Source organism: Monodon monoceros, unplaced genomic scaffold, assembly GCF_005190385.1.
Source record: "Monodon monoceros isolate NGI ecotype Baffin Bay Population unplaced genomic scaffold, NGI_Narwhal_1 Super_Scaffold_22, whole genome shotgun sequence".
NCBI classification, from domain to species: Eukaryota; Metazoa; Chordata; class Mammalia; order Artiodactyla; family Monodontidae; genus Monodon; species Monodon monoceros.
In genome coordinates this window covers 79,297,072-79,307,574 of record NW_021703779.1, presented here as the reverse complement: position 1 = coordinate 79,307,574, position 10,503 = coordinate 79,297,072, and the positions used below count along the sequence as shown (strand labels likewise).

The following is a 10,503-nucleotide window of genomic DNA, read 5'->3' as shown; positions in this document are numbered from 1 at the left end:
AATGTGCCATTGAGATCAGTTATTGGAGATTTATTGTTATCTTTCGGTGATGATATGTGTCCTTTATTTTCTTGTTCCTGAGAAACCTCTCTTATTTCCCAGAAGGTGGTGTTATAGCTCAAGTTTGTGGTTTCTTCCTTGCCCACAATCCTGGTCTGTTTTTCTGATAGCACTTTTTACCAGACTTGCTTTCACCATTGCACTTGGGAGCATGTGGCCAGAGTGGGAAGAGGTGTGAGTTTAGCATTTGCAGTATTAGGGATGCCTGCAAACCTGTTGAGGAGATCTTCAGGACAGGTACTCCCAGAGTCTCCTGGGTGGACCTCCTGTTAAAGTCCTGAGCACAGTCAGCAGGAACTATGTCACTTTAATGCACTTTGATATTCATTGACTTTTTCCCAATCTTCTTCCTCCTCCCAACCATGGAGCTTCTGCCTTAGTACTCTGAGTTCTGCTGGAAAGAAATGTGTTTCTCCAGCAGCATCCTGCACTAGTGGGATAGCTGAGCAATGTGTGCTCTCCTTTCTTCTCACAGAAGAGGTTAAAGTTGCCAGATATTTCAGCCCTGTGCAGTGTTGCCTTGGGGGAGGGTGACACTGGGAAAATTCCTGATACTATCTCCACTGTGACCAAACAGGATTTTTTTGTTTTTTGCTCCAGTGACATGTTGGAATTTCCACCCCAGGAAGCCTGGACTTTTGCAAAATCTCTCTCATCTGTGGGTATCTGACCAGGTCAGCACTCTCCATGGTTTTTTTTTTTTTTTTTTTTTTTGACTGTGGTGAGAGGGGTTGAGGCAGGTTTGCTGGCTCTTCTAGTTCCGCAGCCCATACCGATATCTGTCTACCTCCTACCAGATGCACAGGTGGGTGAGACTCCTTCCATATCCCTTGGTATACTGTGCTGGATCCCACAACTCCCACAAAGGTGTTTTTGTCCATGGATGGATGTTTAATTCATTGTTTAAAAAGGGAGACAAAAAGGAAGAATGTTTTATACCACAATGATGCTGACATCACCTCTTATTTGAATGTTTTGTAGAAAATAGGTCATAAGAAGCCAAGAGTAGGAGTGGTATAGCAATTCAATACTTGTTACAGTATTGACATGCTGGCTTAAACTAAGAATGTAGAATGGAAATGATGAGAATAGGTCAGACTTAGATTAACAGGGATGTTCTTACTTTACATGTGTTATGTGAGAGAAAGTGAGAAGTCAAAGATGATGCCAAGTACTTGGCCTGAGAAATAGGAGAAAACCCTGGGGACATTTTCTGAGTTTCAGAATATTCCAAGAAGAGAAAGTCTGGGGACAAAATCAAGAGTTCACTTGATATATTACATTTGAAAGGACTATTAGACATTCAAGTGATGATATGAAGAAGGTTTATACATATACACATTGCATTTCAGGGTTGGAGTAGTAGATTTGAGGATCATCAGTCTGTCAATGATATTCAATGTTATGAGTGTAAATTACATCACATATGGAAAAAATATAGACAAAGAAAGGAGTCCAAAAGAGCATCCTGTAACACTTGGGTATATAGAGTCCCAGTGGAGGTCTTGGAGCCAGGAAAGAAGATTGAGTTACAACAGTCATTAAGGTAAAAGTAAATAGAATTGAAGCATTTTTGAGCAATTAAAAGGAATATACTACTGATATATGCTATAATATGGTTGAATCCAAAAAGCGGATTGTAAAGGCAAAGAATCAAGGTACAAAAGACCCTCTTATACTGTTTGATAATATTTTTATTTAATGTCCAGGAAATGCAAGTTTATAGAGGAAAAATAAATAAATTAGTTTTGCCTGGGTGTGGAAACAGGATTACCTGCAAATGAGCATGAGGAAGCTCTTTCGGGTGATGGAAATGTTCTTAGCCTGGGTTGTTGTGATGGCCGTACAGCACTGTAAATTAACTAAAAATCATTAAATTGTATGCATAGACTATGTGAATTTTATAGTATATAAATTATTCTTCAAAAAGCTATTAAGAAAATAAGGAAACCCTGTAAATATGGTATTATTGAAGACTAGAGAATTAGATTTTTCCAAAAATAATTTGCAGTCAATAGTGCCAAAGATCAAAAAATGATGGCACTGGGTAAGGCAAAATGAGGTTTGAGATGACTCTGATAAGAATAATCAAAAGATATATTTCTCTTCTTTAACAAACTGGTGGCTGTTTCCTCACAGTCCCTATAATTTGAACCTTATCTTGGTACTCTCATAACAGTAGAATAGATGAACCTTGGACATTTTTACAAGTTCTATAAATATTAGGATTTCAATTTTTATTGATTTGAGTTTATAGATTAATTTGGAAAGGAATTATGTCTTTAAAATATTTATTTTTCCCACAGAATTATGCAAAAAGGCAGATACAGGATGAATTTTCTGGCTACTGACCATGTAGCTGCAACACCTCTAAATAATTAAAAATCAACTATGAATTACAAAGAAAATTTAACAGCACCCAAGTAGATACATTCAAAAAGATAATGATGTTACTGCTTTAAATTCAGAAGAGGATCTTGACACTCCAACCTCCAAAGATAAATTCACTGAACTTCTAGAGAAAACAAGTTGGTTGGAAAATGCTCAGGAGCCTGCTGCATCCTCAAACAATAATAGTCAACTTATCATGACATCAGTCATCACTCAAGGTTTTATGTGCCTCTGGAGGAGAAACACTATGTGAATCTGTTTGAGGAAGGTACACAAGCAAAATTCTATCTAGACTTCATGCAAAGAACTGGTGCCAACCTAGAAATAACTTTTGTCAAAAACCAATGCCTCTACATTATAGTCTCTGGCAAGCCAGAATCTGTCACGAAAGCTCAGAAGGAGTTTTTTCCATGTTTTAAGAAACAAGTTTTAACTACAGCTTCCATTCCCAAAGAACATCTTTGCTTTGCTAGTCTTGCTAGGCAAGACTGGTGAAAAACTGCAAGACCTAGAACAAAAAGCTGCAACCAACATTCAGACCTTATGCCCAGTTAACCACAGCACCTGGATCAATACTATTGGCACCAAAGAGATCATGAGAAAGGCTCCACATGAAGTCTTACTTATGTCTACTGAACAAGACAAGTGTGCTGAAGAAAGGTTAGATGTGGGAAAAGCATTTCATCCTTTCATTGCTGGACCATCCAATAAAACTTTTGACAGAATCTACAGGAAATGGAGGACCACATCCACATCTCACCATCTAGTGCCAATCAGATACAAATAAGCTTTCCTGGAAAAAAGCAACAACTAGATCAGGATCAGGCTTGTGTAAAGAAGATTTTTGACAATACTACAGAGAAAACCACATCCATAGATGTGGTGAGGAAGTTGCAGCACAAATGTACATAGGTCCCCAAAATAATTCCATCCAGGAGATCCTGGAAAGAACTGGAGTTTCAATAGAGATCTTATCCTCACAGAACATGTCAGATTCTGTGACATATCAATGTAAGCCTGAAAGTTTAAGGAAGACATTTACTGAAGCCTACTCAAATACCAAAGTTTACACTCTTTCCTTTATCTCTGTACCTTCCTGGCTTCACAGATTTGTTATTGGTAAGAAAGGTTATAATATATCTACAATTACTTAGAACATGCCAAAAGTTCACATAAATTTTACTGGAGAAGATAAAATTACAATAGAAGGGCTGACAGAAGATGTTAATTATGCTAAAGAACAAATTGAGGTCATAGTAAAAGATCTAATTAACAGGATGGATTATGCAGAGACTAATGTTGACTATAAGTTTCACAAACTCCTGACAAGGAAGAAAGGTGTTATCATAAATGGGATTAAAGAAAGGAATAAAGTTTCTGTGCTAATCTCACCTGAAAATGCAAAGAATAACTAGATCAGCATTGAGAGGGAATCTCAGGGTGCCCAACAGGCCAAGAAAGAACTTCTTGAACTTGCTTCTCATTTAGAAAATGAGCACAAGGACTTAAGCATTGAGCAAAGATTTCACCACGCAATCATTGGGCAGAAAGGTGAATGTATACATGACATCCGTAAGAAGTTTCCAGAGGTTCTAATTACTTTTCCTGACCCAGCACAAAAAAAAGTGACATTGTCCAAATTAGAGGACCAAGAAATGAATTAGAAAAATGCACATAATATTTGGAGAATGTGGTGACAGACATTGTAGAAAGTACCTATTCCATAACTATTCTCATCTTCAAAAGGCTTCACAAAAATATCATTGGAAAAGGAGGTGCAAACATCAAAGAAATCTGTGCAGCAAGCAACACCAAAATTAATCTTTCATTAGCAAATAGCGACTCAGAAAATATTGTAATCAGTGGAAAGCCAGCAAACTGTGAAGTGGCTCGTGATTTGATTCTTTCAATTCAGAAAGATATAGCCAATATTTCAGAACTAGAAATTTCTATTCCTTCCAATCTACACAAATCCTTTATTGACTCTAAAGACGGTTTGATTGGTGCAGTCACGGAAGAATGTGGAAGTATCCATATCCACTTTCCAAAAAACAACTCAGGACTTCAAAGAGTCATATTAGGGGACCTGACCAAAATGTGGAGGTGGCCAAGAAAAAGCTGCTGCAACTAGTAGAAGAGCAAACCAAGAGTTATTCTGTGGTCCTCCATGTCAAGCCAGAGTATCATAAATTCCTCATGAGTAAAAATGGAGGCAATGTTCCCAAAGTCTGTGAAGAGACTAGAGCATGTATCATTTTCCCTATCCCTGAGGACAAGGATCAAGACTTGTTAACTATTATAGGGACAGAGAAGTCTGTCAAAGATGCACAAAAGAAACTAGAGGGTTTAATTACAAATCTAGATGATGTGGTAGAGGACAACATACTGATAAATCCCATGAGTCACCAGCACTTTTTTATGCAAAGGGGCCAGGTGTTACAGGAGATGACTGAGGAGTATGGTGGTGTGATTATTAACTTTTCATGTTCAGGAAAACAGAGTAACAAAGTCACAATCAAAGGAGCAAAGCCTTGTGTAGAAGCAGTCAATAAACATATTCAAGAGATTAATGGGGATTTGGACAATGAAGTAGCAACAGAATGTGTTATTCCCCAGAAGTTCCCTCAGTTTTTCATGGGACCAATGTGTTCTCGGATCAGACAAACCACTAGAGATTATAGCGTTCAAATCAAATTCCCAGAAAGAGAGGAGATTTCACTTACCAATAAACAGCCAGCTGTTCTAGAAAATAAGGAAAGGGAAAAGAGCACTACAGGAGCTGCTTCTATTTCCCCAACAAAATGTGACACCATATTTATCTCAGGCCAAAAGGAAAAGTGTGAAGCAGCCATGGAAGCCCTTAAGGCTTTAATTCCTGTCACTGCTGAAGTAGATGCTCCCTTTGATCTACATCATTACATCATTGGTCAGAAAGGAAGTAGGATACACAAGATAATGGATGAGTTTGAAGTTAATATACAGGTATCAGCACTTGAATTAGAGTCTGATATCATTTCCATCACTGGCCTTGCTGCAAATGTAGAACAAGCCAAGGCTAGATTACAAGAACAAGTCAAGGCTTTACAAACTGAAATAGATGATCGATCATTAAGAAATTTCAGACTCAAGTTCACAGTAGGCCCCAAATAGTACCCCAAGATCATTGGTCGTAAGGGGTTAGTTATTGCTCAAATTGGTTTAGAGCATAAAGTTACTATACATTTTCCAAGTAAAGGGAGCAATGAGATACAAGATGAAATCACAAACATTGGATATAAAAATAACACCATAGCCGCTCGGGATACAATAATGGAAATGGTGCAAAAGTTTGAAAAAACAGTTACTAAGCAAATTTCACTAAACTATCGTGTTCATGGCCACATTATTGGATCCCGTGGAAAAGCCATTCATAAAATCATGTATCAATTTCAGGTTGACATCTCTTTCCCTCCTAGAGGAGTCCAAGATGCAAACATCGTCACTGTGACTGGACTCCCTAATAAAGTCACAAAAGCAATTAATCACATCTTCAGTCTTGAGGAATATTTTCTGGCTGTTGTTCCAAAGCATGAGCTACAGAAGGAGCATATGAAGAAGGTCACTCTGTGTGATTTAGTCTATATTCCATCTAAGAGTTTTGCAGAAAAAGATGTTCCCTGTACTGCAAACACCATTCAAAAGATCCCTGACATGAACAGCTCTGAATATTTTCCAAGCTTGGATCCTCAAGTGGACCCTAAGACTCACCCTTGGAGATGCAAATAATGACCAAAACCCAGAAATGTTTTTCCAGCAAGCTTACTGAAAGATGTCAAAAATTATCTCTAAACAGACCTAGCTTCTGGATCATTTGTACATTTCTTATACTTTGACTCCAATACATCTCTCCTAAAATCCTCCAAAATACGTTATAGTGAAAGTGAAGTGCTCAATTCTGTGTGAGTCCAGTAATTACCAATGTAGTATCTAATTTCCACTCAGGACCTGCCTTTGAAATTTCATTTATGGGACAAACTTTCCATTGTTTTAAAGTTTTAAAAGTATTTCATTAAAATATTAAACAACTACCACATGCTTCCTGAATTTCATGATCTGCTTAGCATGTCATTGTTCACTTAACTTTCATTATGAGAACTCAATAATGTGGCAAGGAGATTACATCTGTGTCATCGTCCCAAGGCATAAAGTTTGACTTCACAAAAGCTGAAACTGATTGTTTTAGTTTTTAGCACTGATTAGTGCTAAAATATAGCACTGATTATGCTATTTTTACCCTTTTTTCATGTATTCTTATTTGCCTTACTCCTGATCTTCTCTTTTGTAGAGTGCAAACAGATTCTTTGCCAACAACCAAAATGTTCATTTAATGTGGCTTATAGAATAGAAAGAAAAATAAACTTTGGATATCATGATTAGGTGCTGGCTGTGGTGTTGGAGTGATTGCATATCAAAATTAACATAGCAATGATGTTAGAAGGGATATGAAAGGCCAAGGAATGTAAAAAATATTATCAGGTTACTTAGAATTGCTTTGGTTTTTCAGAAAATGTTTCTAATTGCAACTTGGTAAATTAAGATTTCCATGATTTTTTTGTTCATTCCCCAGACATACTTTACAAAAGGCTTCCTTGGGGAAAAATGTCAAACCCAAGAAGAGACTGTATTTTCATCTATTTTCCAGTGATCTATTAAGTCTGGTAAAACCGTAGGGTAATGGTAACAGTGTTATTTTAGTGAATTCTGTGGGTCACCAATAAGATCCTCCCTGTAGGATAGAAGCACTTACTACTCATTCAGATGCTGCTGTAAACAGCTGATGTCTAGTGTTTACATCTACTCACCACCAGCATTTTCCTCATCTGAAGTGAGCCACCTTGCCCAAGGCATGTCTCCTTCCCAGGGGTAGCATCAATCCAATGAGTAGTCAACCCAGCCCTGTTTCCTCATTTTAGGACAACTCTGCTTGGCCATCTTAAGTGTAGCGCTCTCTGTGAGCTCAGATGTCTCCATTGTTGGGACTGCATCAACATTAAACTTTCTGCCCAATTCTGCTTTGTTCATTCCCCAACAGGTGTTCATTCTAAGATGATTTTCCAGTAAACTTTCTATATCCAAATGCTCTCTGGGTCTGATGAAGCTATAGTTAGATGAATTAATCTGCAAAACACCCTTATATGGGATATGAAGGTTTGTCAAGGGAGGGGAAATGGAGACAGACCTTAATATTAATGATGATGACCAAATTTTAAGGAGTGGCTCACTTTCTTTTAAATAGTCTCAAGCTTCTGTATACATGCATATAGCCTTTCCAAAACACCGCAAATGTCTAGTGTTACCGAATATTTAATATCTCTTAATTTTGTTTTGTTTTGTTTTTGCTTTGGCATTTAGAATTAAAGGCTTTGTATGACAATGTGAAAATTCTGATACCATCACTTGCTTCTTCATGCCAAGCTGCTCTTCTTACAAAGGTGGGCCTGGATAGCAGGTTGGGGAGGAAGGATGCTTGGGTCAAGGTCACGGACATACACACCTAGGTTAGGATATATGTATATGCAATTTAACTAAGCTTTACCAAATTTTCTTTGAACAAGAAGTATATGAGTTCCTGGTGGTCCACATCTTCATCAACAACTGGTGTTACTAGCCTGACCTGCTAGACATTATTTTAGCATAATATTGATTTTATGCCACTGAGTCAATGTCTTTTATGATTATAGATAGACATGTACCCTAGCTTTTTGTCCTAACACATTAAGCTTAACCATTATTCTTCAGGTGAATCTGAGTTATGGTTATCCATCCTTGGAAAACATTACTAGCAACATACCAGATATTTATGTTTTACCCTCATGAGCTCCATCCCCAATATCAGCAATTGCTCACTAGAACCGCTGGATGTTATTTTAGATTTTGCCACTATTGGGCACTGAAATGAGTCAGATTGATGTATTAATTAAATTTACCCCAAGGCTAAATAAATAATTTCCTCTTCTATATTTTATTTTTAAATATGTTTAGCCATGTTATTCAACAAAACGATCAGAGTATCTGCAATCAGATTAGATGGAATATTAAGAGAGGGAAGAGATATGGGGATATATGTATATGTATAGATGATTCACTTTGTTATAAAGCAGAAACTAACACACCATTGTAAAGCAATTATACTCCAATAAAGATGTTGAAAAAAAAGGCCAGTGAATTTTAAGGGGGAAAAAATTAAAATAAGTTATGTAAAGACAATAGCAATAACAATAAAAACAAAACCAGCATTATAGAAATAAACACAAATTAAAAAATAAACTACTCATAAAATTTCCAAAAAGAAATAAAACTCCAAAGATTAAATATACTTGAAAGTTAAATTTGGACGTTTTCCCTCTTTTTCTATGTTCTGAAATATTTTAAGTAGAATTGGATTATTTAAACTTTAGACATTCATAGAATGAACTCTCTGAAACCATCTAGGCCTCATAGATTCTTAAGGGAAAGTTCTGTATTTTCTATCATGGTCATTTGGTCTATTGAGATATTTTTTCCTACTTGGGTCAAATTTGATGTTTTATGTTTCTGGAAATTATCTCATTTATTTGTAGTTTTATATTTTCCCAGGGCTTCTGTAAAAAAAGTACTACAAACTTCGTGGTCTGAAATAACATAAATTTATTCTCTCACAGTTCTAGACGCTAGAAGTCTGGAATCAATGTGTTGGCAGGCCTATATTCTCTCAAAATGCTCTAGGGGATACTTTGTTCCTTGCCTTTTCTAGATTTTGGTAATGGTTGGCAATCCTTAATGTTCTTTGGCTTTTAGACCCATCATTCCAAGCTCTGACTCCATCTTCACATCTTTTTTCTATTGTATGTGTCTGTCTTCCCCCATTTTTTTATTATACGGACACTAGTCATTGGATTTAAGCACACCAAGGTAATTGAGGATAATCTTATCTTGAGAACCTCTGTTATATCTGCAAAGATCCTTTTGCCAAATAAGGTTATATTCACAAACTCCAAGGGTGAGAATGAAAGGATGCCTTATAGGGGGTGGTGGTCACCATTCAACCCACTACAGCTTGGATGTCTGGAAAGTCATATGGAAAACAGTAAAATTATCTTTTCCTCATTCCAAACAATTGTAGAAACTTTAAGTTGATCATAAAATCAAATGTGAAAGTTCCAGAAGAAAGCATGGATGAAATCATATAATTTCACAAGATTAGTAGTTAATAAAGTCAAATTCTATAACAGATGCTCAGTAATACTTGAGTAATAGAAAGTAGAGAGAGAAAAATCTTGGTTGTAGCCTCTCCATAAGTAAGTGTGAGGAAAGCTTTGACATTATAAAATCACCATATCTTGGGAAATATATTTATCTTAGCAAATTGTGTATACCCCAGATTTTGTCATTTGAGACATTTTTTACTTCAGGTGCAGTTCATATAGTTGCAGTGATTGTAGCCCAAGTCTAATTTGAACAAGTTTCCTTATACAAACTTTCTTGTTCCTTTTGAGCCCAACATATCTGCCACTCCAGTACTATAGGAATATAGTCTCAGCTTAGTGACATAGCCTTCACTATCTCCTCTGAGCAGATATTTTCAGTTTTATGTTTGAGTCCATTGCCACGTGCTAAGGAAAATCATAGGTCTGTGAAATCACTAGGAAGCATTCCCCCTATTTCAAATTTGTTTCATCTAGAGAATCACAATTAACAGTTTCCTGAACTGGAGATAATGATGTTTCTATATCTTGAGCCCCAAAGGACTTTATGAAAACTAATAATTCTTCCTTTTCTTTATTTTTTGAACATTTTTGACGTTTCACCGAGAGCCAGACAAGATCAGCAAGCGCACGTTGTGACATATCTTTGAAGCTCATATTCTAATTACTTGATTATTTTCGATCCAAGAGATAGTGGACAAGCAAAATGAATTCAAAACTTGTCCCCTTTGTTCCCTTCTTGGTCCTTGAAATAACTCACAGGATAAGATTATCAACTCAGCCTTACTTGAATAAGCACGCTTATGTAATATGAAGCTTTACGAATAAT

General features: G+C 36.6%; 1 pseudogene; it reads left to right on the top strand.

Annotated features, from left to right (window-relative positions):
* Positions 1-261: 261 nt before the first annotated feature.
* Positions 262-6,216, top strand: LOC114905838 (annotated as a pseudogene).
* Positions 6,217-10,503: the final 4,287 nt, after the last annotated feature.